General features: G+C 30.9%; 1 protein-coding gene across 2 annotated transcripts in view; it reads right to left on the minus strand.

Moving 5' to 3' along the window:
- The window catches only part of LOC142220108 (esterase B1), a 77564-nt gene extending 63220 nt beyond the window's left edge, over positions 1 to 14344 (minus strand). For both annotated transcript variants that reach the window (XM_075289083.1, XM_075289073.1), the window contains exon 1: positions 14103 to 14344. The gene's annotated coding sequence lies outside the window, so the exon portion shown is untranslated. The remainder of the gene's footprint in view (positions 1 to 14102) is intronic.
- Positions 14345 to 27850: the final 13506 nt, after the last annotated feature.

Below are 27850 nucleotides of genomic sequence, written 5' to 3' on the forward strand. Positions count from 1 at the left end.
GGGATTTTCCTCCAATTGAACGGATAGTTCCCTCAGAGAATACAAATATGGCCAAAATTCTCACACTTTACACAAAATTCTGTGATAATTTCCCCATATCTTAGCCATATCCTATACACTTCAATGCCAAAATTTCAATGCCAGAACGGATGAGTTTTAAATAAGGCTCCAAGTCGCCCAACTAGACCAAATAATATATCACAACCCACAGTTGACCACATATCTTGGCGAGATCTAATCAATATCCTTGTAAAATCGCCGCTGGTGAGTAGCTAAAATTGTAAATATTACTCTAATTGTCCTATATCTCGAATACATATGTATCGCCTGAAAAATCATAAATCTCTTTTGTACAATTGCATTAAAATTTCTCTCGCTTCATATTTCCCATATTTTTTACTAACATTGTGTTTCATCCCAGGGCGTTAGCCGATTTAAATTTTAATTCTAGAGTTTTTGTAGAAGTACAAAAAATTGTTTCCATTAAAAGTATTTGTATCTGGAAATGCAAACTTTTATATAGCTCCCAGCAAATTTTAAGTAGTTGAGATGGTAACACAAATGTTTGTCTACATAGTGGTGAAGGGTATAATATAGTCGGTTCCGCCCGACTTTAGACTTTACTTACTTGTTTTTTACTAACATTGTGTTTCATCCCAGGGTATATAAACCTTGATAATAACTCCCAACAAATTTGAAGGAGTTGAGATGGTAACACAATTTTTACGTAATGGTGAAGGATATAATATAGTCGGCTCCGCCTGACTTTAGACTTTATTTACTTGTTTTTATATTATTTTACGTACTTGTAGTACTATTTTCCATTTGACACAATGTAGATTCGCTTATTAGTTTATTAACTGACTTTTTGCCGCAGAATTTGGTCATTTGATCCATGGTGCATTATACCAAACAGTAAAAAAATTACCATTTTTGATAGCATTCTACCAACTGTGGCAACTGTGCTGTCTTTACTATAAGAAGTAAGAATCGTTTTTCCCGAATATTTTAATATATTTTGTTTTTTTATCAAATATTATGTTATTTTATAATCCATTATTATTGATTTAATTTAAGTGTACTAAGCCTATGTTAATTAATTAAAATTATTGCTAAATTATAAAAAAAAATAATTCATTATTTATATATTTACCATTTATTTTATTTTTTTTATCATTATTATTTATTTATTTACCTTTTGAGTATAGTTCATTTTGTTATTTAGTTATATGGAATAAATCTTATAGACTAGCAATTCTAAAAATAAATAAGGTCTATGATAGTATTAAACCTATTTAGGGAAATTGACAAATCTAATTATCAAAGATTTGGATTTTCGAGATTAATTCTATAGATATTACTTATGTAACAGGTTGGCTGATAAGTCCCCGGTCTAACAAAGAAAAACACATTTTTTGTCAAAATTCGTTTTTATTATTCAACATAGTTCCCTTCAAGAGCGATACAACGATTATAACGACCTTCCAATTTTTTGAGTCTTTCCACGCTTCGGAGACGGTTCACCGGTCGCTGTCCACTCAGCCGACTCAGGAGTGTAGTGAAGGAGCCATGTTTAATCCATTGTCACATCTCGACGGAAAAACTTGGGTGTAGTACGAGTTAACAGCTGCAAACACCGCTCAGAATCATCAACACGTTGTTGTTTTTGGTCAAATGTGAGCTCGCGCGGCACCCATTTTGCACAGAGCTTCCGCATATCCAAGATGAATGATATGACCAACACGTTCCTTTGATATCTTTAAGGCCTCAGCTATCTCGATCAACTTCATTTTACGGTCATTCAAAATCATTTTGTGCATTTTTTTGATGTTTTCGTCGGTAACCACCTCTTTCGGGCGTGCTCATTTCACCACGCTTGATTGGTATTTTGCATACGTATCAATTATTGTTGATTTCCCTGGGGCAGAGTCCGGAACTCATTATCAAGCTAAGTTTTTGCTTCCACCATATTTTTTCCCTTCAGAAAACAGTATTTTATCAAAACACGAAATTCCTTTTTTCCATTTTTTTCACAATAACAAAAGTTGCTTCACAAAAGACGCTCTATCTCACAAACTAATTGACTTTCAGACACGAATCATTTGAAGGTTGGTACTATATAAAAATAATATGCATTTAATACTAGCGACGCCATCTATGTGTCAGACCGGGGACTTATCAGCCAACCTGTTATATGTATTAGAAGTTTAGGAAAATTGGAGTCATTTTTACAACTTTTCGACTAAGCAGTGGCGATTTTACAAGGAAAATGTTGGTATATGCATTTAATACTAGCGACGCCATCTATATGTCAGACCGGGGACTTATCAGCCAAGATGTTAATTAAATTCCTTTAAAGATCTCAAAATGATCTCCCAAGAGGCATAGTTACTTCTATAAGCATGAATAGCAAAATAATCATGATTTTACAAACAGTGCACTGGTACATTAAAACCAAATAACACAAGAATATAAATTTTATTTTATATTAATGAATTTTATTTATTTTGAATCTCAAAGTATGAAGCACAGTTTTTGTACACATCTCATTAACTCATATAATATAAGTGAATTTATTTATGTTGACATTTATTGGGATATTTCGAAAATTTTGGAATAGAAGTAAACTTATTAACGTAAGATAATTCCGCAGATATTCTTGCAACTACCCCAACATAAATTAAAATTAACCGACTAATACGTATAAACCACATAATTAACCTTTTCCTATTACACCAAAATCTAAGTCGAAAATGCAGAAACCGAAATGTATTTTTATAAGAAATAATACACACATTTCTACATCACGTGTGATATGTAACATCAATTTTTATTAAAGTCTAAAAGTCATGTATGATTTGCCTGTAAGCAATTAGCACACAAAGGCAACAGTTCTCCACTACACTTCCACCAAAACAATAATAACAACAACAATGAGAACTGTTTGTCATCGAGTTTGTTGCCTAAGATATCAAATTATAAAGTTTGTTGCTTAAGTCTTTTATTCTCAGTACCATGAAAACTCCCGTCATAGACGAATAAAACACTAATCAAACTTCACTTTGAATTGTATGGGAAATTTAATAAAAAAAAACATTAACCATTAAATCACGCAATCGATAATACATTTCTTTAAACAACCAGCTAAAATATCAAATCTAAAACAAACAACAATATACCACTAACAATTAATACAAAAACGCATTTGAAATCAATGCTAAAAACAACATCCTCTTCATTTTCAGCTTAATTTCGATTTGATGAAACTACTGACCAAGTAAATATCGATGAGCCAAATTGTAAGTCAGTGATTATGCAAGTTCATCATTATCACAATCGCCAACGTCATCTCAAAAATTATCTTCATTAACAGCTGTGTGAAGTTTAATGGCCCAGTGAGCAATGTGCCAAACCAGTTATCGAATATGTGAATGAAATTCCCCCTATTGACAGCACCCTCAGCATGTTGCAAAGGGGAAACGGGAGGGGTCTTAAAGAAAATACCAGGAGTAATAACAAAGATACATAATAATCAATTTATTACATACACATTCAATTTTTCTCTTTGGGTTTTACTTTAGTAAACATTCGCGTAATCGCCAGGAAAGCAAAACTCTGATGATGAAAAAGAAAGTAAAGAGAGAATAATTGTTCACATTGACCACAACAGAAATAAATAGTAACGAATAATAGATGCGTTTTATACAAAATATAAAAAAAAAATTAAAAAAATAATATACAAATTTTTCGCATGAAATATAATAGAGGGACCAGTATTCTATAATCAATTAAATCGCCTTTGCTTTATAAACAAAATACTATTTTTTTATCTAAATATCATGGCATTAAAAAATCGTAGACCTTTGTATTGCAATTGAAATAAATAAACTAAAATCGTTTAAGCCACATGACCATGGAAAATATTTTATTAATAAAACTCATTTCATCATTACTAGAAGCATTAGGTCGCCGCTAATGAATGCGTGAAATATAAATTTAAATTAAACTTATAGTGATTTCGATTGGTGAAAAATGTGTTGCATACTGGAAAATCCAGTGCAAAATGTGCACGTTCGATTGACGGGGTGTTACCACGGTGCCACTAGTTCCAAAATTAATCTATATCTCCTTTAATATGCGTCCTAGAGCCAAACGAAGCTTATTTCGAGACCGGATTAAAAAATCAAAACTTCCATCAAAATCTTCAAAAAATTCGATTTTTTATGTGAAAAACTTATATTGACCATATCGTCTTAAATATGCTTCCTAGAGACAAAAGAAGGGTAATTCGTGACCATCCCCATCAAACAATATTTCGATCCTCAAAAAATTCGAATTTTTATATGAAAAACTTTTTTTGGCCACATCTCCTTAAATATGCGTCCTAGAGCCAAAAGAAGGGTAATTCGTGACCACACTCAAAAATTTAAATTTTGATGAAAATCCTCAAAAAGTTTGAATGTTTATATGAAAAACTTATTTTGGCGATATCTCCTTAAATATGCGTCCTAGAGCCAAAAGAAGGGTAATTCTTGACCACTCTCAAAAATTTAAATTTTGATGAAAATCCTCAAAAAGTTCAAATTTTTATATGAAAAACTTTTTTGGCCATATCTCCTTGAATATGCGTCCTAGAGCCAATAGAATGTTAATTCATGACCACATTCAAAAATCAAAATTTTGCTGAAAATCCTTTAATAAATCCAAATTTTTATATGAAAAATTGATTTTGACCATATCTCCTTAAATATGCGTCCAAGAGCCAAAAGAAGGGTAATTCGTGACCACACTCAAAAATTTAAATTTTGATGAAAATCCTCAAAAAATTCGAATTTTTATATAAAAAACTTTTTTGACCAAATCTCCTTAAATATGCGTCCTAGAGACAAAAGGAGGTTAATTCGTGACCATCCCCACCAAACAATATTTCGATGAAAATCCTTAAAAAATTCGAATTTTTATATGAAAAACTTATTTTGACCATATCTCCTTAATTCGTGACCACATTCAGAATTTACCATAATCTACCAAATTAAAAAAAAAAAATATTTTGAAGTTGTTGATCAAATGTCTGTGGTTAGTATAAAACAAAAGTTTTTTTCTTCGAATGAATGAATGATTCCTCCTATTAGCGACAATTTTTTGGGTGTATAAATACCCTTGAATTTTATTTCTATAGAAAATTTTCTCAAAATTCCATTTCTATAGAAAATTTTCTCAAAATTCCATTTATATAGAAAATTTTCTCAAAATTTTATTTCTATAGAAAATGTTCTCAAAATTTTATTTCTATAGAAAATTTTCTCAAAATTGTATTTTTATAGAAAATTTTTTCAAAATTTTATTCCTAGAAAATGTTCTCAAAATTTTATTTCTAGAAAATTTTCTCAAAATTTTATTTCTAGAAATTTTTCTCAAAATTTTATTTCTATAGAAAATGTTCTCAAATTTTTTTTTTCTAGAAAATTTTCTCAAAATTTTATTTCTATTGAAAATTTTGTCAAAATGCCATAAAATGTGGCATATTTGGTTAAAATCGGCTCAGATTTAGATATAGCTTCCATATACATCTTTCGCCCGATTTAGACTCTTATGACCACCGGGGTCAAAGTTTCACTTCGAAAATGCCCGGAGCTAACGGAGCTATATCTAAATCTGGAGCGATTTCTTTCAAAATCAATGGGACTCTATTCTGACCCAAAAACACATGGTTAGATCGACTCAGGGGCCGGCTCTGAGCATTATTCGCAAAGGCACCACGTGCCTATCTCGTCTCCTTATGGGTGTTGCAAATATATACACTAACTTATAAAACCCCAGCAAAAAAGCGTCACCAAAAAAGTAGTGAAAATGTTCTTTCAGGATCCGGAAGTGGTGCAAAATTGGCGCAGAAGCAATGATGACAGATGTCCACCATTTCAGTAGCCGTTACACTGAATATGAATTACTTCTTAAGGTTTAAGGTTAAAGGTTAAAGATTCAGGCTCACTTAGACTATTCAGTCCATTGTGATATTCTTAAGGTTTGATCCGAATTCAGTGTTTTGAATTTGATTTAAAACATTTTGCAATATTTTGCCAAATGAATATTTTTAATATTTTTTATGATTTTTTATACGTTCTAACGCTTATCTGAAACATTGGACCTCAAATATTTTCAAAAATTAACTATTTTTCTAGAATGGATTTAGCATTTTTTTCGACAAAATTTAAATAATTTGTACCGTTTAATTATATCTTAGTCCGTTTTTAACCTATTTGAAACAATAAAAGTTACCCTTTAATAATATGAAAAAAGCGAGTTATAAAAAATTAAATTAAAAGAACTTCCTGTGTAGTTTAAATAAAAACATATTTTGCAGAACATTTTTGGAAGTGCTTTTAAAGTTGTGTCTTTAGAATAACTTCCAAAATTTTTTGCTGGGACACAGTTCCACAATGTGGCAAAAGGTATAAAAATTCATTGAACTTAGGAGAACTTGGTGTTAATAAATCTGAAAAATATTAATAAAATAATTTTTGATGGAATTTAAAAATCTTTATTCTTAATAAATAGCATAATTTATTCTTGAATTTGGAATTTTACATTTTAGGTTAACACGTTTATGAAGGACTTTCTCAAATAGACAGAAACACGAATAAAATGAAGATTTTTACACTAATATTAATATGAATCCCGAGAATAATTTCTCATAATTTTCTGGCTCGAAATAAATATCAACGTAATTAAAAAAATGCAAAATATTTGGAACTGGGTAAGTTTTTTTTTCAACATGTAATTTGTTAGTTTAGGTTAGGTGGCAGCCCGATATATCAGGCTCACTTAGACTATTCAGTTCATTGTGATAGCACATTGGTGAACTTCTCTCTTATTACTGAGTGCTGCCCGATTCTATGTTAAGCTCAATGACAAGGGACCTCCTTTTTATAGCCGAGTCCACATTGCAGTGAAACCACTTAGAGAAGCTTTGGAACCCTCAGAAATGTGACCACCATTACTGAGGTGGGATAATCCACCGCTGAAAAACTTTTTGGTGTTCGGTCGAAGCAGGAATCGAACCCACGACCCTGTGTATGCAAGGCGGGCATGCTAACCATTGCACTCTACTATAAAATTCTAGTATTTAATTGATTTGATCATATTTCTTAGATCCCAAAAACCTCTGCAATAGCTTTCCAATAATACAACTTTTCTGCAATCATTTATCTTGTATTGAAAAAAAAAACACCTCTATTAATATAAATTCCATGCGTATTTCCCATGAATCCCCGACAAAAATAAACACAAATAAAAACAAACAAAAACAAAAAAGTTGACAACAGACTTTAAAACAACACCAGCTTCATCATCAGCCGTTAATATAATTATGTAAGAAGATCAATCTGTCAGGTGTCTTTATAATTTGGCATATTCATGATCCATCTGCATCAGCAATTTGGACTTTATCGGAACTAACCCATAATCACACCGTCATCATCAGTACCACCCAACAACGGTGATCATTGCAAAGTGATCATTATGAGCATCGTCCATGGTACAGCAGTAGCCGCAAAAAGTAAACCACAACTACTTATAACTCTTTTTGCATATCTGTGTGTGTGTGTGGTGGGGGGGATTGAAAAAATATAATAACAAAATACTTAAATTAATTCATTAATTTGACATGCACAAAGAAATTTAAAAAAAATGTAACTAGACTTAAATTGCCTGCTCGGAAACAAAACATTACTTTGCTCCCAAACAATTTTTTTGACGAACGATATTCCCATTTATTATAAAATATTATCATACACTCCCAAAAAAGTCATATTTTTAATATATTGTTTTTATTGTGTTATAATAGCCCCAGTTTAAATTTTTTGTTACTGTAATCGAGTTAACAAAATGTCAGGCAATGTTTGCTATTTCCGCAAACAGTAACTACTTTCCCTTTTTCAGCAAACTGTTTTTGCTGATTTTTCTGCGGAGTCTACTAATACATTTCTGTGGATGTCTACACCCTTCAAGAATGGGCCTATCGTACTGAAATTTGCCACATATTCGTTTTGTGAGTGTAAGCATTTCAGCTCGAAGATGGACTATATAAACGTATCCAATTTGGCTGAAATTGGGAATCCAGAGTATTTTTTAGATAGAAATAAAATTTTGCAAGAAAAAAATTGACAAAATTTTCTATAGAAATAAAATTTTGCAAAAATTTTCTATAGAAATAAAATTGTTGACAAAATTTTCTATAGAAATAAAATTTTGAAAAATTTTCTATACACCGAAAAAAAGTGAACTGTTTTATAGGAAGAATGAACTACTTCGCACGAAAATTGAATTAAATTTTACTCCACATTTTGATATTTCCACAAAGCGCCCTGTTGTACTTTTTAACTGCAGTTCACGAAATTACCTCATCTCATAGAAGAAAAAATTAACTAAAAGTCAAGAAGAAAATCATTGGCGCCAAATCATGACCATTTTAACCATACAGTAGTTCATTCTTACTATCTTTGGGAATCGTACGAAAATTTTCTTTTGCTTTAGTTCATATTGAACTTATGTGAACGGTCACTGAACTTTATACTCACGTTTAGTTCATAAAATTTTTGAGACATACTTAAAAAAAGTAAGATTTCATTAAGCTGTGGAAAATTTCAATAAAAATAATAAAATGTAACTACAAGCAAATAAATTTTTTCCAATAAAAATAAGTTAAATTTAGCGTTAGTTTAACTACGGAAATTTTTTTCTGTGTAATTTTTTATAGAAATATTTTGACAAAATTTTCTATAGAAATAAAATTTTGACAAAATTTTCTATAGAAATAAAATTTTGACAAAATTTTATTTCTAAATAAAAATTTGACAAAATATTTTATAGAAATAAAATTTCGACAAAATTTCTTATAGAAATAAAATTTCGACAAAATTTTTTTATAGAAATAAAATTTTGACAAAATTTTCTATAGAAATAAAATGTTGACAAAATTTTCTATAGAAATAAAATTTTGTCAAAATTTTCTAAAGGAATAAAATTTTGACAAAAATTTTTATAGAAATTAAATTTTGGCAAAATTTTCTAGAGAAATAAAAATTTGACAATTTTTTTTTATAGAAATAAAATGTCGACAAAATTTCTTATAGAAAAAAATTTCGACAAAATTTTTTTTATAGAAATAAAATTTTGACAACATTTCCTATAGAAATAAAATGTTGACAAAATTTTATATAGAAATTAAATTTTGACAAAATTTTCTTTACAAATAAAATTTTTACAAAATTTTCTATACAAATAAAATAAAATTTTACAAACATTTTCTTCAGAAATAAAATTTTGCAAAAAATTTATATAGAAATAAAATTGCTGAGACTACTAATACATTTCTGTGGATATGTCTACAGCCATCAATAATGGGCTTATCGTCCTGAAATTTGCCACACACTCGTTTTTTAATTGTGCAAGCATTTCTGCTCGAAGATGGGCTATATCAACTTATCCAATTTGGCTGAAATTTGGCTAGATTCTGAAATTTTTTTATAGAAATAACATTTTGATAAAATTGTCTATAGAAAAAAAATTTTGACAAAATTTTCTATAGAAATAAAATTTTGACAACATTTTCTATAGAAGTAAAATTTTGACAAAATTTTCTATAGAAAAAAAAATTTTGACAAAATTTTCTATAGAAATAAAATTTTGACAAAATTTTCTTTCCAAATAAATTGTTGACAAAATTTTCTATAGAAATAAAATTTTGAAAAATTTTCTACAGAAATTTTTACTAAATTTTCTATATGAAATTAGAAATCTGGATACCATTTAGGTTCATAAAATGGGTATGAACCATGTTTTGGTATAGTTCCCATATAACCCGATCTCCCGATTTGAATTCTTGCGCATACAGACACCGCAATCATATATGCCTGTCTTTTGGCACCATAACAGAACACCACTCAGCCACAAACGCCATTGAACACGATGTATCTAAAAGTCTATTCAAATGTTTGTGACATGAACCTAAAATGACAACACGCCATAACATTCTAACTACTTCCTGAGATGTCCTTTACTATTATGAATGAAAAAATAAAGAACGCTGCTTCAAATCTCTTTTTTAATTTTCAAAAAAATTGTTTTTATGTTATACATCGTTTTTATTTTTTTTTCGGCATATACATATATTTGTTTAAATATATTTTTTCCATTAAAAATCAACAAAAAATTAAAACGCAGCTTCAAATCTCAATTCTTTTATTAAATAACATATTTTTTTTATGTTATCGATCGTTTTTATTTTGTTTTTATTTTCGGCATATATTTATGTATAAGTATATTTTTTCAATTAAAAATCCATCAAAAACTTAAAACTTATCGTAATTTGCAAAACCTTCTCAAAAGAACTTCCATGGAAGTGAAAAAGTCAAACGGCACAGGTTTAAACCCCACACGCAAAGAAAAAAAACGTTTGGAAAATGTGTACCGAAAACGTTTTTCTTTTGTTAGAGTTTTTTGAATTACTTCGAAACGTATACACTTTTATCACCAAAAAAATTCGTTTGTTACAAAATTTTTATTTTTTCAATAAAACAAGTTATTTTTGTACCAACAACACAGTCCATTTCGTTTATATCAAACACTGTTCTTTTCTGACTTTAGGTTTTTAATAAGACACATTTTACAGTTCATAGTAAAAATTTAATATAGTAGAATGTAATGTTGAACATTTTTTCGGAATCTTCCGACAATATCTGGAATATATGTAAAACAAAAAAAACTTTGGTCCAAGCAGGGATCGAACCCACGATCCTTGGCATGCAAGTCGGACGTAGCAACCACTGCTCCACGGTGCCCAACTAAATGTATTTTTCTGTTAAATAAACTTTGTTTAATCGGCTTGTGGGCGCCGCAAGCTAATCTATATAAACTTATATGGGTAATTGTCTATTGATGACAATAACGACTACATAGCTCAGTGGATAGTGTGTTGACTTACAAATTGCATGGTCCGCGGTTCGATTCTCCGTCCAGGCGAAAGGTAAAAAAAAATTTTTTTAAAATTATAAAATCGTATAATTTCTTCTACATTGTTTGTATTACAGAAAATGGTGCTAAAAGAACTAAAAAACTTCGTGGAAGTGAGAAAGATGTGAGGGAAAATGCAATTAGCCAGAAAAAAATTTTTGAGTTAGTCTTTATGAAATTGTTTTTACATCCTGGAAAAGAATAAACGTTTATCACAAAAAGTATATACTTTTCTTTCAAATACACTTTCTTTCAACGAAAATCAAATGAGAAACGAACTTTTTTTGTCTAAAATTTCGATTGGGAGGAAAGAATTATTTTTTTGCGTGCAGCGGGGATCATATATTTTTACACGATTTTGAAAATTTCACTATGCTAAAAATTATATCACCCACTTTGCAATTTCTTTCGGGGAAGGATTTGCTTCAGCTATCAATCGAAGAAATTTCAAACTTTTTGTACCCTGCGCCACACTGTGGAACAGGGTATTATAAGTTAGTGCATATGTTTGCAACACCCAGAAGGAAACGAGATAGACACATGGTGTCTTTGGCAAAAATGCTCAGGGTGGGCTCCTGAGTCGATATAGCCATGTCCGTGAACACATTTTGTAATCAAAGTCTAGGTCGCAGTTTTAGTCCAATCGACTTCAAATTTGGCACACGTATGTGTTTTGGCTCAGAATAGAACCCTATTGATTTTGGAAGAAATCGGTCCAGATTTAGATATAGCTCCCATATATATATTTCGCCTGATATGGACTTATATGGCCGCAGAAGCCAGAGTTTTACCCTAATTTGCTTAAAATTTTGCACAAGAAGAACAATTAGTACTATAGTCAAATGTGCCAAATTATTGAAATCGGTTCAGATTTAGATATAGCTCCCATATATATCTTTCGCCCGATATGGACTAATACGGTCCTAGAAGCCAGAGTTTTACCCCAATTTGGTTGAAATTTTGCACTAGGAGTACAATTAGTAGTGTAGTCAAGTGTGCCAAATTTTATTGAAATCGGTTCAGAATTAGATATATCTCTCATATATATCGTTCGCCCGATTTACACTCATATGACCACAGTGGCCTATCTTTTACTCCGATTTAATTGAAATTTTGCACAGGGAGTAGAATTGGTATTGTAGCTATGCGTGCCAAATTTGGTTGAAATCGGTTCAGATTTAGATATAGCTCCCATATATAGCTTTCGCCCAATTTACACTCATCTGACCACAGAGGCCAATTTTTTGCTTCGATTTAGTTGAAATTTTGCACAGGGAGTAGAATTAGCATTGTAGCAATGCGTGCCAAATTTGGTTGAAATCGGTTCAGATTTAGATATAGCTCCCATATATATGATTTTCGGATTTCGACAAATACCAACATTTTCCTTGTAAAATCGCCACTGCTTAGTCGAAAAGTTGTAAAAATGACTCTAATTTTCGTAAACTTCTAATACATATATATCGAGCGATAAATTATAAATAAACTTTTACGTAGTTTCCTTAAAATTGCTTCAGATTTAAATGTTTCCCATATTTTTTTACTAACATTGTGTTCCACCCTAGTGCATTAGCCGACTTAAATTTTGAGTCTATAGATTTTGTAGAAGTCTATCAAATTCTGTCCAGATCGAAAGATATTTAAATGTATGTATTTGGCACAAACCTTTATATATAGCCCCCAAAACATTTGACGGATGTGATATGGTATCGAACATTTAGATCTACAAAGTGGTGCAGGGTATAATATAGTCGGCCCCGCCCGACTTTAGACTTTCCTTACTTGTTTTCTCTATGTCTCCGCAGAGAATAGCCTCTTTTAATTTCGAAACTAAAACTATGTAATTTTGCAATCCCACACATTTTATTTACATATCTAACACCACATGATGACCTCAGCATTACACTATTAAATGACAGATGACACCTGTAGACAATTTTTTTAAAAATACCACAAAAATATAGGCATACACTGAAAGAAGAGATTTCTGTTTTTCGGGAGCAAAATTTTAGACAAAAAAATTCTTTTATGCGTAAGAAATTTTTTAAGTCCAACTAAAACAGATTTAAGGCCAATTAAAACAGATTACCTTTTTTTGTCTAAAATTTTTTTCCAAAAGAAATTTTTTTAGGACTTTTTAGACAATTTATTTAAAAATACAAAAAAATATATATATTTATACATTGAAAGAAGAGATTTCTGTTTTTTTCGGGAACAAAATTTTTGACAAAAAAGTTTTATTTTATTCGTAAGATTTTTTAAGGCCAACTAAAACAGATTTAAGGCCAATTAAAACAGATTAACATTTTTGTCTAAAATTTTTTTCCAAAAAAAATGAGAAAAAAAGAAAAAAAGTTTTCTTTTATGCGTAAGCATTTTGTTTAGGACCAACTAAAACAGATTAGAGACAATCGTTAAATCGCTTGTTATAAATTCGGTTTATTTTGTTGTCCAACAATTTTTTTTTTTCATTAAAATTTTTTTTACATAAAAAAAAAATTCTTGAACAACAAAATAACCCGAATTTATAACAAGCGATTTAACAGTTGTCTATAATCTGTTTTATTTGGTCCTAAAAAAATTTCTTACGCATAAAAGAAAACTTTTTTTCTCTTTTTTTTTGGAAACAAATTTAAACAAAAAATTTTTCTTTTATGCGTAAGAAATTTCTTTAAGACCAACTAAAAAAGATTAGAAACAATCGTTAAATCGCTTGTTATAAATTCGGGTTATTTTGTTGTTCAAAAAAAATGTTTTTCCATTAAATTTTTTTTTTCCAAAAAAAATTTTCTTGAACAACAAAATAACCCGAATTTATAACAAGCGATTTAACGATTGTCTCTTAACTATTTTATTATTTATTTATTGTCTCTTTAACTTTTTTTGTGTAATTTTTTTTTCAAAAAAAAGAAATCTCTTTTTTCCGTGTATATCTCAATGGTCTAAACGTTCATTCCGGAGAAAAGTATTTTTTGTATGTGTAGTCCCTATTTTTTAACTCAGGATCATAAAATTCAAAATTAGTCATAGTTTTTTTTTTTATATGCAAGGCAAATAATATGAATTTAGATAACAATAGCTTTTTTACGTACCTTCAATATTTCTCTCGTTCCAGCTATTTGAAGATAATGATGATAAGAAATTAACAATACATTTAACTGTTTTGTTTGTTTGTTTCGCGTTTTGTCCAAAAATTAAATCACACCCTTTTGTCGCCGTAAAATATTTATTTTTTATTTGCCATTAAGAAAATACAATTGACGTGGATTTTGTAGTTCTGTTTTCTTTATTTTTTATTTATTATTCCTTGGGAAAAAATGAGGTAGGCCTTTTAAATGTAAACAAATTTGTGAAAGTTGGATTTCATATAACTGCTTAATTCAATAAAATACATGTTAAATGGGTTTGATGCTGGTTTACTTTTCATATAAAAAAAAATAATATTGTGAAACTGAAATCGAAATGGGACAAAAATTCAATCACCAACAACCAATAGCAACAACAATTACACAGTCGAAGCATATAGCAACAATGTCTGCATGAAAAATAATGTCAAGATACAAAACTCTTGTTCAATGACAACAATTAATTGAGCATGTGATGGCCTACTGTCTTTGCGGTTTTCAATGGTACCTATTTTGATATTTTCTTAATTTGTTTACTCTTGTATACACTTCCAAAAAAAAATTTGCACATAAAACAAATATTATTCTGCACTATTTAAGAAATATGACATTTGTAATTATTTTGGTTATTTTGCAAAAATGATGACTATCTTTAAATGCTAATGTGTTGTAATGTCGTTTTATTTTGTTTCGCTGAATAAAAAATTCCCCCAAATTTAGACAAATAATCCGAAAACATTTGTTATTTAACCCTGGACAGTCATCCTTATTTTTTGTACACTAACGTCATCCTTCGTCATTTTGACTACGGCTTATTTCAAGATGCTATAATTTGCACTATGAGCAAAAATATGAACCAAAATTGAATTTATTTTCTTATTCATTTTGTTCTTAATTAGTATACAACAAAAATTCATAAAATATTTGCATTTGTATAACTTAAATTTATCATTTCCCAATCGACTAAAATGCATTTTAGATCGAAAATGAAATTACGCGTCGTCATTTTGACGAAGGATGACTGTCCAGGGTTAAAGAAAACTATATATGATAGTTTGCATAAAATTTAAAAAAAAAGTGCAACGATCATATACTCATACACACACACAGACAATCACGCACTCTAATATTGCACCACACACACACACATTTAATCGACTTAGTTGGTTATTATTAACGCACGGTCTCCTATGGCTTGCAGCCAAGTTCAAGTTTATCGCTTAAGTCTTTTGATTTTACTCTACTATTTCATTGCGTTTTCTAGTTTTCGTCTTCACATTTATTTGTTATTCGAGATTTTTTTTGGGTTATTACGTTTATCCGTTGGTTTTGAAATTGAACGTTGTTTTTCGTTTGACTGTCAACACAAAACTGAGGCTGTGCAACTCCGTGTTAAAGCGGTAAAATGTTGGATTTTTTTTTCAACGTTTTGCTCTCATTCGATATTGTGCTGCTGTCGTGTTTTTTGGCGGTTTTGATCTTGTGTTTTGTATTTGTTGTTCTTTGTTGGATTTTTGCGGTATAAATAAATTATAAAAAAAAACAAAAACAATTTGCTGAAATGTGTACTTCTTGTTCAATGTCTAGAATAGGGGTCCATAACAAAAGTTTTATAATTTCTTAATAATTAGAATTATGCTAGGCTTGGGCCCTCACTAAGGTAATGCTAATAGTCAGCTTATATACAGAAGGTCCTGTTTACGAATCCTGCCTTTTGTAATCACCAAAAAAGATTTTGAGCAATGCCTGAACCTCCAACAACTTCTCTATGTGTCTGAATTACGGTTGACACAGTTAGTAGAATTCTACCAAAAATGGTAGAATTTGCAAAACATTGCTCTCCAACTAAAAGGTATCTCAATTTTCTATCGAAATAAAATTTTGACAGCATTTTCTATGGAAATAAAAATTTGACAAAATTTTCTATAGAAATAAAATTTTGACAAAATTTTCTATAGCCATAAAATTTTCGATAGAAATAAAATGTTGACAAAATTTTCTTAGAAATAAATTTTTGACAAAATTTTCTAGAGAAATAAAATTTTGTCAAAAATTTTCTATAGAAATAACATTTTGACAAAATTATCTATAGAAATAAAATTTTGACAAAATTTTGTATAGAAATAAAATTTTGACAAAATTTTGTATAGAAATAAAATTTTGACAAAATTTTCTTAGAAATAATATTTTTACAACATTTTCTATAGTAATACAATTTTCACAAAATTTTCGCAGAAATAAAATGTTGACAAAATTTTCTATACAAATAACATTTTGCAAAATATTCTTTTAATTTGATTTTAGCACCTTTTGGTTACGAAAAGTAAATTCTTAGTACTTTTTCGTCAAGATCATTTATCATCCCTGGCCTGAACCTCCAACAACTTCTCTATGTGTCTGAATCACGGTTGCCACAGTTTGTAGAATTCTATCAAAAATGGTAAATTTTTTACTGTTTGGTAGATTGGTAGAATTCTTGATTTTTTAGTAGAATTTGCAAAACATTGCTCTCCATCAATTTTCTACAGAAATAAAATTTTGACAAATTTTTCTTAGAAATAAAATTTTGAAAAAATTTTCTTAGAAATAAAATTTTGACAGCATTTTCTATGGAAATAAAATTTTGACAAAATTTTCTATAGAAATAAAATTTTGACAAAATGTTCTTTAGAAATAAAAGTCGATAGAAATAAAATTTTGACAAAATGTTCTTTAGAAATAAAATTTTCGATAGAAATAAATTTTTGACAAAATGTTCTTTAGAAATAAAATTTTGACAAAATGTTCTTTAGAAATAAAATTTTGACAAAATTTTCTATAGAAATAAAATTTTGACGAAATTTTCTATAGAAATAAAATTTTGACAAAATTTTCTATAAAAATAAAATTTTCGAAAAAATAAAATTTTGAGAAAATTTTCTATAGAAATACAATTTTGACAAAATTTTTTATAGAAATAAAATTTTGACAAAAGAAAAGAAATAAAATGTTGCCAAATTTTCTTATGGAAATAAAATGATGGCAAAATGTTCTATAGAAATACAATGATGGCAAAAATTTTCTATAGAAATAAAATTTTGACAAAATTTTCTGAAGAAATAAAATGTTGACAAAATTTTCTAAAGAAATAATAATAATAATTAATAATTAATTTTAACAAAATTTCCTACAGAAAAAAAGTTTTACAAATTGAAATTTCTTTAAAAATTTTAATTTTCGATCAATTGTGAATAAGATCTCCATTTTGTAGTCATAACTAAATCGTTAAAATATTTAAAATTCGGCTCATTTAGAATTTAAGGGATATTTATATACTCAAATTGTCGCTAATAGGAGGTATTCATGAGAAAAACATGTTTTTTTATCTAACCACAAAAACTTCAACAAAAGATTTTTTAAATTTGGTAGATTTTTGGTAAAATTTTCTTCAAATTTTGGTAGATTATTTCTAGAACGAATGGCAACCGTGATCTGAATCCGTTGCCTACAAAAAAGAACAACATTTAAAAACGTTTACATCATCAATAGAGTCTTTTTATTTCGATACGTCTAGCTCGGGATATTCTAACTTTTTTCGCCTATCTGGATAATATAATTTCTAGAGACCTGTAAAATAGCTGGCGATTATCTTTTCATTCCCCAGAAAATAGTAAACAAATTTTTCTATAACCGACTTAACTCTATTTTAGTTCATGAAAGTTAGTTAGATTTAGCTAATTTTTCTCCACAAAATATTCCATAGTTGTGTTCATAAGTTTCTAAAACGATTGAATTTACTAAAATTATGTCTGTCTTGAAGTTCGTATTTAAAAAATTGAATAAAAATTTATTTGTATTATGTTTAGTATTAGTCCAATATTTTAATTATTTTTTTTTTAATTAAATATACATTTTAATTAAATATTTGTCTAACGCCCGTGTTCGCAGGTGGATTTAAATCAATTGTTCTACTCTCCATATTCACCGAAATTTTCGTGTCAGTGGTGGATGCTTTTCCGCTTAAAAAAGATACTGACAAAATTTTTTTGAAATGTACCTTTTTTTATTATACATGAATTTTATTTAAAAAAATATTTTTAATTAAAAATTAATGATTAAAAGAAAGTCGTTTTATTCCACATATTTTTATTTTCACCCCAATGAATTTTTTGGTGTTTTGGATTGCTGATTACAGAAAAGTTAAAAAAAGACTGTGGAATTCAGGACTCCACATTATCACACTCAAAAAAAAGTGAACTCACTAAAGCCAATTTAATTATATTTTAGTTCATACAATTATTATGTTTGGAGAAAGTTTCCTTTAATCTAATAGTTTTTTGCGTACGTTAGATAAATGAACTAAAAAAACGGGAAAAATTATACACAAATTAAGCATAAATGTTTACTAAATTCGCATTTCTCACAAAATAGTTCATTATTTCTTTAAATTTATAAATTTTACTACAAAAGCTTCCATCATGAACTTCGTATGTCACTAAAGACATTCTTGAAATTTTTTACTCCAAATTTTTCCTTCAAACTACAAAATTTTCTTTAACAAGTGAAAAAAAAAGGTTTATGTCTAATAAATTTTCTTGAATTTGTCGAAAAATATTTAGTTATTTTTGTAATATCGGCGTTATGCCAGCGCTTGTAATACTAAACATTTTCTAAAATTAATCAAAAGTTTTCTTCCTGGTGGGTTCACTGTTTTTTCAGTGCACGTTCGTGGATTTGTCGTTGAAGTGTATACACAAAAAAACGTTTTCCTGATTCAATCACGAAATTAATTGATCCAATTAATTTTTTTATTGAAATGTCTTCAATCACAGAAATGATAGTATCAATTAAAAAATTAATTGAAAGTCAATTAAAAATACTATTAATGCTATTAATACCATTAATTTTTGTGATTGATTTTTATTTCAATAACATAAAAAGTTTTTTGAATCAATTAACTAAAGGGTGATACGGTCAAAATTTGGTCAAGGGAAAACGCGTGTACATCGGTGAAATCGTTTATTTAAAAAATCAAATTAAATTTCTTTTTCAAGTTCAATTAGTATAAAATTCAGAAAAAATATTCAGTTAGGCTTTCGCTTTTCCAAATCCGAATTGCCGGGCCTCACGCTTGACACCTGCCATCAGATTTTGTACAGCCACCATGTCCACCTTCTTCGCCGCAGAAAGCCAGTTTGCCTTGAACTGCTGCTCGTCCTTAGCAGTTTTTTGGTCTTCTTTAGGTTCCGCTTGACAATAGCCCAGTATTTCTCAATTGGGCGGAGCTCTGGCGTGTTGGGAGGGTTCTTGTCCTTGGGAACCACCTGCATGTTGTTGGCGGCGTACCACTCCATGGCCTTTTTACCGTAATGGCAAGATGCCAAATCCGGCCAAAACAGTACGGAACAACCGTGTTTCTTCAGGAAAGGCAGCAGACGTTTATTCAAACACTCTTTCACGTAAATTTCTTGGTTGACAGTCCCGGAAGCTATGAAAATGCTGCTTTTCAAGCCACAGGTACAGATGGCTTGCCAAACCAGATATTTCTTTGCGAACCTTGACAGTTTTATGTGCTTGAAAATATTTGCTACCTTTTCCCTTCCTTTTTGCCGTATAAAACTCCTGTCCCGGAAACTGCTTGTAGTCGGCTTTGACGTAGGTTTCGTCGTCCATTACCACGCAGTCAAACTTCGTCAGTATCGTCGTGTACAGCCTCCGGGATCACTACCTTCACTACCTTCTTGTAAGTCGATAGTCCGGCTCGTTTTTTGGTTCGATGCACGGTTGTAGACGATACACCCAGCTTATTTGCGGCATCTCGGAGAGAGAGGTTAGGGTTTCGCTTGAAACTACCGGCAACTCTCTTTGTCGTCTCAGCGGCTTCCGGTTTTCGATTTCCCCCCGATCCAGACTTCCTGGCTGTCGACAAACGTTCCCCAAACACTTTAATTACATTTGTAACGGTTGATTTGGCAACTTTTAGCGATTTTGCCAGGTTTGCGTGCGAGTAGCTCGGATTTTCGCGATGCGCGAGCAAAAGTTTGATACGCTGCTCTTCTTGCTGGACGGCATTTTGACAACTGAAGAGTGAATTCCAAAATCAAAATAGGAGCAACATTCTACACACACACACCTTCAAAATGAAGGGTGTTCAGGTTTTTTAAATGCAAAATTGAAAGAAATACGTCAAGTTTATATTGACCAAATTTTGACCGTATCACCCTTTATTTATTTGAATATTTTTTAAAACTCAATTAAGACTTTAATTGGGAAATTGTTCGTGAATTTTTTTCTGTGAAGTGAAGGGTGACTGGCATGCAAAGTAAAGCGCTATATATCTATTTTGTATTTTATTGTCGACCTTGAAACGTCCAACAAAACCTCACATGCTACGCAAAAGTGGATCTTCGGTATTTTGGCCCATTCCCGGGGGAGTCCCGCCTTGAATTGATCCACACTATGGCGCATAACACATTGAGATCCAAAGATTCTGGTGGCCATTGTGCGGTACAATCAAAAAACAGTGAAGCCAGCAGGAAGGAAGTTAATTTTAGAAAATTTTTACTAAACTGTACTACAAGGACAGATGTCACGCCAATCTCACGAAAATAATTAAATAATTTTCGACAAATTTAAGAAAATTTATTAGACATAATTATTTTCTTCACTTGTAAAAGAAAATTTCATAGTGTGAGGGAAAAAGTGACGAAGTTCATAAATCTTTATGTTTCATTTGTGCATAATTTTTTTTCTCATTTTTTAACTAACGTACACAAAAAAATATTAGAGTCAAGAAAACTTTCTCAAAACATAATAATTCCATTTTTTTTTTTGAGTGTAAAAATGAAGCGAGTTTCCTCGTTTTTTAGCCATTCTTGGTTGTTGCCTGCCGAGGGAGATGGTGATGAGTGCTATTGGAAAGTCCATAGAATGCGGCGGAAATTTTTGTCTGCTCATGACTACAATGATGTGCTCAGCACAGCCTGCTTTGAGGAAAAATGTATAACCTACAAATTTTATAATTTGCTGTTCGTTAGATCCTGAAGTACAAAAATATAGCAGCAAACATCGGCTGCTGTTTTTAGCAGACTTTTTTCTATGAGTGATTTAATAGATAACTTTTACTAGACCCCTCCAATGTCAATGTTGTATGCTGTACAACATACGGCTACATCTGTCAAGTAGCCAATGGTAGTGGTGGTGACGGTAACGGTAATTCCACTCAAATATTTCTCATCTAGAAAACGAGCATTGGTTGTCATAATAATTTGAAAACAAATGACACTGATAGTATGTATGCAACATTATCATGAAACAATGACAAAAGTATGACGTATGTTTCCCTATTGCTCTAGTACTCTGTAAATGGATTTTTGTTTAGATTGACGTTGTCTATCATATTTTGGCTAATCTTTCGGTATGCAGGGTAAGTCACTCTGAAATTCCCTATGTTCCTATTCAACTATCATATTTGAATAGTATTTGTTATAAAAAAATGTTATTGCATTAAGTACAAAAAATTTAAACAATATTGGATCATTTTAAGTACTTCAAGTTTAATGGAGGGTTAAGTATATGAGAATTCATGTTATACCATTAAAACCTTATTTATTGGCGTATTTCCCTTGTCTTTTAACTTGGTGGCCTTTATTGCTTCATTAAAATTTCTATTGACCATTACAGCACATATGTGTATATTTGTTATAATTTAATGTGCCATTTGTTTCTTTGTTTTCGTATAAATTAATTAGCACTTACAATGACAATTATCACTAAACTAATAGTTTCGTTTTAGATCAAGGATTTCATTTGCTGAAATTAATTGTCAAAAGAGTTGAAGTCAACTTATCGTCATATTCGAAATCGACTTATCATCATCTTTTGCAAAATCGGCCTATATATAAAATATGTGTACTATATTTAATTAGCATTCAAGATACAAAATACAAATAGTCCAATCGCCTTCAAATTTGGCACGTGTTCCTTTTTTGGGTCAGAATAGAACCCTGTTGATTTTGGGAGAAATCGGTTCAGATTTAGATATAGCTCCCATATATATCTTTCGCCCGATATGCACTTATATGGCCCCAGAAGCCAGAGTTGTGGCCCAATTTGGTTGAAATTTTGCACTAAGAGTACAATTAGTAGTATAGCCATGTGTGCCAAATTTGATTGAAATCGGGTCAGATTTAGATATAGCTTCCATATATATCTTTCACCCGATATGGACTTATATAGCCCCAGAAGCCAGAGTTGTGGCCCAATTTGGTTGAAATTTTGCAATAGGAGTACAATTAGTAGTGTAGTCATGTGTGCCAAATTTGATTGAAATCGGTTCAGATTTAGATATAGATATAGCTCCCATATATATCTTTCGCCCGATATGGACTAATATGTTCCTAGAAGCCAGAGTTTTGGCCCAATTTGGTTGACATTTTGCACTAGGAGCACAATTAGTAGTGTAGTTAATTGTACTTAATTTGATTGAAATCTGTTCAGATTTTGATATAGCTCCCATATATATCTTTCGCCCGATATGGACTAATACGGTCCCAGAAGCCAGAGTTTTACCCCAATTTGGTTGAAATTTTGCACTAGGAGTACAATTAGTAGTGTACTGAAGTGTGTCAAATTTGATTGAAATCGGTTCAGATTTAGATATAGCTCCCATATATATCGTTCGCCCGATGTACACTCATATGACCACAGAGGCCAATTTTTAACTCCGATTTAGTTGAAATTTTGCACAGGGAGTAGAATTAGCATTGTAGCTATGCGTGCCAAATTTGGTTGAAATCGGTTTAGATTTAGATATAGCTCCCATATATATGTTTTTCTGATTTCGACAAAAATGGTCTAAATACCAACATTTTCCTTGTAAAATCGCCACTGCTTAGTCGAAAAATGACTCTAATTTTCCTTAACTTCGAATACATATATATATCGAGCGATAAATCATAAATAAACTTTTGTGAGGTTTCCTTAAAATTGCTTCAGATTCAAATCGTTCCCATATTTTTTTTACTAACATTGCGTTTCACCCTAGTGCATTAAATTTGGAGTCTATAGAATATATAGTAGTCTATCACATTCTGTCCAGATCGAGAGATATTAAAATGTATGTATTTGGGACAAACCTTTTATATATAGCACCCAACACAATTGACGGATGTGGTATGGTATCGAAAATTTAGATCTACAAAGTGGTGCAGGGTATAATATAATCGGCCTCGCCCGACTTTAGACTTTCCTTACTTGTTCTTTTTGTTAGCTGGCAGTTAAGGCCTAACGGAGCTACATGAAAATGGCCGTTAGTTTCCTTGATGTAAAAATTGCAGTAAAAATTTCAAAAACTGAATGCAGAATAAACTAGAATAAAGTATGGAATTATACTCTTCTCGTGGAGTATGAGTTTAAAACTAATAAAGAACTTTTATTCTCTAATAAGTATTCAACAAGTATATACGGACGTAAGTTCGTCCAGGCCGATTCTTATGTACCCTCCAACATGGATTGAGTAGAAACTTCTACTTAAGAATGACATCCACTATATAATTCATATACACCCAGAAAAAAGTGCCTTCGGAACTAAAGGAAAAAATTTTTATCAATTTAGTTTAGCCTATTTATTTCCATTAAGTTAAATTTTTGTTTAAAATAATAAAATTTACTTGCTTCAGTAAAAAAATCCTAAACTGAAAGCAGTTAGGAATAGTTCATTAACTAGAATAAGGCATGCAATTTTACTAATACTGTTTTCTTCTCTGGCTATAAGAATTTACTACAGAAAAAGAAAATTTTATTCACTGATAACAAAGCATAAAAATAAACAAAAACCGAACTAAACCCAAGTTTCCTCAAATTTAGTAAAATTTCCTATAAAATGATCATTTTGACTTCCTTTATTATAGAAAGCTTATCATACCTACGAATAACACTTGGCATAGAAAAATTTTTTAGTTCATTCGTACTAAGAAGTCTTCAATCCTTTTAAAACTTAAGGAGACACACTTGTTAGAATATAGGAAATTTTCCTATATTTTTTTTATCTACCTGTAATCGATACCTGTCATCGATGTAATCGATATGTTTGCTCGTGGGTTGTTTTTAGTTGGAATCGCGTTGTTATGGTATACGGAGGGATTGTTAAAAAATAATATAGCAAAATAAAATAATAAAATAATGTTATTACAAGTAAAATATATAAAATATTTGTTATTTTAAATTAGTGAGAAAACAGTATGTTCGTGATGGTGTATAAAGAAAGAAAACAGAACAATCCCTTCATTTGTCTTCATTTTGAAATCTTCAATTAACAGGTAACATTCAGTGACACTAACCTTTTGGAAAAAAATGGGTTTATGATTTTTTATATTTGTAGGTATTGAAATTGTAAAAGGAGGACAAAATCGTTACGCAGCAACTTATTAAAAGTGAAAGGTACAAGAACATTTGACATTGCATGGAAATAGTGGAATAATAAACTAATATTTCAAGGCCAGTCGATGCTGTTGATTCTTAATAAATATATTTAATATACTAATAAAACGTGTATTTTATTGAAGAACAATTGCCTATATAAATAAATAAAATTGTATTTAAAAACGAGGGTAAGCAGTCCTAAGTTTGAAGTAAAAAGGTTTACCACAAATATGTAAGATTTGTCCCTATGAATGAAAAAAGTTCAACAAAATCATTCCGTATATGAATTGAATTCAGTTAATTTTTTTTTCATTCTGTAGTATAAGGGTACATAAATATAGGAAAATGTTAACTAATATATGGAATGCATTCTACCAAATTTCAACGTAATTCTTTGGCGCTATACGAAGTTCAACTTTCTTCACAATTAGTTCATTTTAACTTAAGGAAGGGGTCACATTTTTCTGGGTGTAATATCTTGTGCTCGTTGAATATATTACTAATCTCTAAATGCAGTTCCCTGGTTCTAGGTTAGTACAACGGCTTCAGGCTCGTCTGCGAGTCCCGCCGCTTCTACTGGGAAGTTGTGCCTCGCTTGGGCAATTCGACCAGCGGGTATGAAGCGAGCGGCTGCTGCGTTGATGATGTCCTGGAACACCCTCTGGGCAAAATGAACATGAGAGGGAGACGGGAGGTCACTGAAGCGGTGATCTGTGTATTCTCCGAAGCGTCCGGCGTTCAGAGTTCGGATGGTATTGCAAATTGGCCATATCGGTTCACTTTTACGTATAGCCCCCATATGACCGGATCCCCAGATTTGGCTTGCGGAGCCTCTAAGACAAGCATATTTCATCCGATCTGGCTGACATTTGGTACATGGTGTTGGTATATTGTCTCTAAAAACCATGCAAAAATTGGTCCACATCGGTACATAATTATATATATCCCCCCACATAAACCGATACCCAGATTTGACTTGCGAATCCTTTTAGAGAAGCAAAATGCATCCGATCCGGTTGAAATTTGGTACGAGTTGTTAGTTTATGACCTAAAACATCCATGCAAAAATTGGTCCACATCGGTACATAATTATATATAGCCCCCCATATAAACCGATCCCCAGATTTGGCTTGCGGAGCCTCTAAGAGAAGCAAATTTCATCCGATCCGGTTGAAATTTGGCACATGATGTTGGTATATTGTCTCTAAAAACCATGCAAAAATTGGTCCACATCGGTACATAATTATATATATATCCCCCATATAAACCGATACCCAGTTTTGGCTTGCGGAGCCTCTAAAAGAAGCAAATTTCATCCGACCCGGTTGAAATTTGGTGCGTGGTGTTAGTATATGGTCTTTAACAACCATACAAAAATTGGTCCACATCGGTACATAATTATATATCCCCCCCATATAAACCGATCCCCAGATTTGGCTTGCGGAGCCTCAAAAAGAAGCAAATTTCATCCGATCCGGTTGAAATTTGGTACGTTAATATATGGTCTTTAACAATTGGTCCATATCGGTCCATAATTATATATAGCCCTTATATAAACCGATCCCCAGATTTAACCTCCGGAGCCTCTTGGAGGAGCAAAATTCATCCGATCCGGTTGAAACTTAGTACGTGGTGTTACTATATGGTATCTAACAATTATGCCAAAATTGGTCCATATCTGCCCTATAGTTATATATAGCCCATCCCCAATCACACAAAAATTGGTCCACATCGGTTCATAATCATGGTTGCCACTAGAGCCAAAAGTAATCTACCAACATTTTATTACTATAGAAAATTTTGTCAAAATTTTATTTCTATAGATAATTTTGTCAAAATTTTATTTCTATAGAAAATTTTGCCAAAATTTTATTTCTATAGAAAATTTTGTCAAAATTTTATTTCTATAGAAAATTTTGTAAAAAAATTTATATCTATAGAAAATTTTGTTAAAATTTTATTTGTATAGAAAATTTTGTCAAACTTTTATTTCTATAGAAAATGTTGTCAAAATTGTATTTCCATAGAAAATTTTGTCAAACTGAATTATATACGTGTTCAATCGGCCTTTTTATGCCCTGCGCCACACTGTGGAACAGGGTATTGTAAGTTAGTGCATATGTGTCTTTGGCAAAAATGCTCAGGGTGGGCTCCTGAGTCGATATAGCCATGTCCGTCTGTCCATGAACACATTTTTGTAATCAATGTCTAGGTCGCAGTTTTAGTCCAATCGACTTCAAATTTGGCACAAATATGTGTTTTGGCTCAGAATAGAACCCTATTGATTTTGGAAGAAATCGGTTCAGATTTAGATATAGCTCCCATATATATTTCGCCCGATATGGACTTATATGGCCCCAGAAGCCAGAGTTTTACCCTAATTTGCTTAAAATTTTGCACAAGAAAAACAATTAGTACTATAATCAAGTGTGCCAAATTTTATTGAAATCGGTTCAGATTTAGATATAGCTCCCATATATATCTTTCGCCCGATATGGGCTAATACGGTCCCAGAAGCCAGAGTTTTACCCCAATTTGGTTGAAATTCTGCACTAGGAGTACAAGTAGTAGTGTACTCAAGTGTGCCAAATTTTATTGAAATCGGTTCAGAGTTAGATATAGGTCCCATATATATCGTTCGCCCGATTTACACTCATATGACCACAGTGGCCAATATTTTACCCCGATTTAATTGAAATGTTGCACAGGGAGCAGAATTAGTATTGTAGCTATGCGTGCCAAAGTTGGTTGAAATCGGTACAGATTTAGATATAGCTCCCATATATAGCTTTCGCCCGATTTACACTAATATAACCACAGAGGCCAATTTTTTGCTCCGATTTAGTTGAAATTTTGCACAGGGAGTAGAATTAGCATTGTAGCTATGGGTGCCAAATTTGGTTGAAATCGGTTAAGATTTAGATATAGCTCCCATATATATGTTTTTCTGATTTCGACAAAAATGGTCAAAATACCAACATTTTCCTTGTAAAATCGCCACTGCTTAGCCGAAAAGTTGTAAAAATGACTCTGATTTTCCTAAACTTCTAATACATATATATCGAGCGATAAATCATAAATAAACTTTTGCGAAGTTTACTTAAAATTGCTTCAGATTTAAATGTTTTCCATATTTATTTTTTACTAACATTATGTTCCACCCTAGTGCATTAGCCGACTTAAATTTTGAGTCTATAGATTTTGTAGAAGTCTATCAAATTCTGTCCAGATCGAGTGATATTTAAATGTATGTATTTGGGACAAACCTTTATATATAGCCCCTAACACATTTGACGGTTGTGATATGGTATCGA

The sequence above is a fragment of the Haematobia irritans genome, chromosome 1, assembly GCF_050003625.1.
Source record: "Haematobia irritans isolate KBUSLIRL chromosome 1, ASM5000362v1, whole genome shotgun sequence".
Lineage (NCBI taxonomy): Eukaryota > Metazoa > Arthropoda > Insecta > Diptera > Muscidae > Haematobia > Haematobia irritans.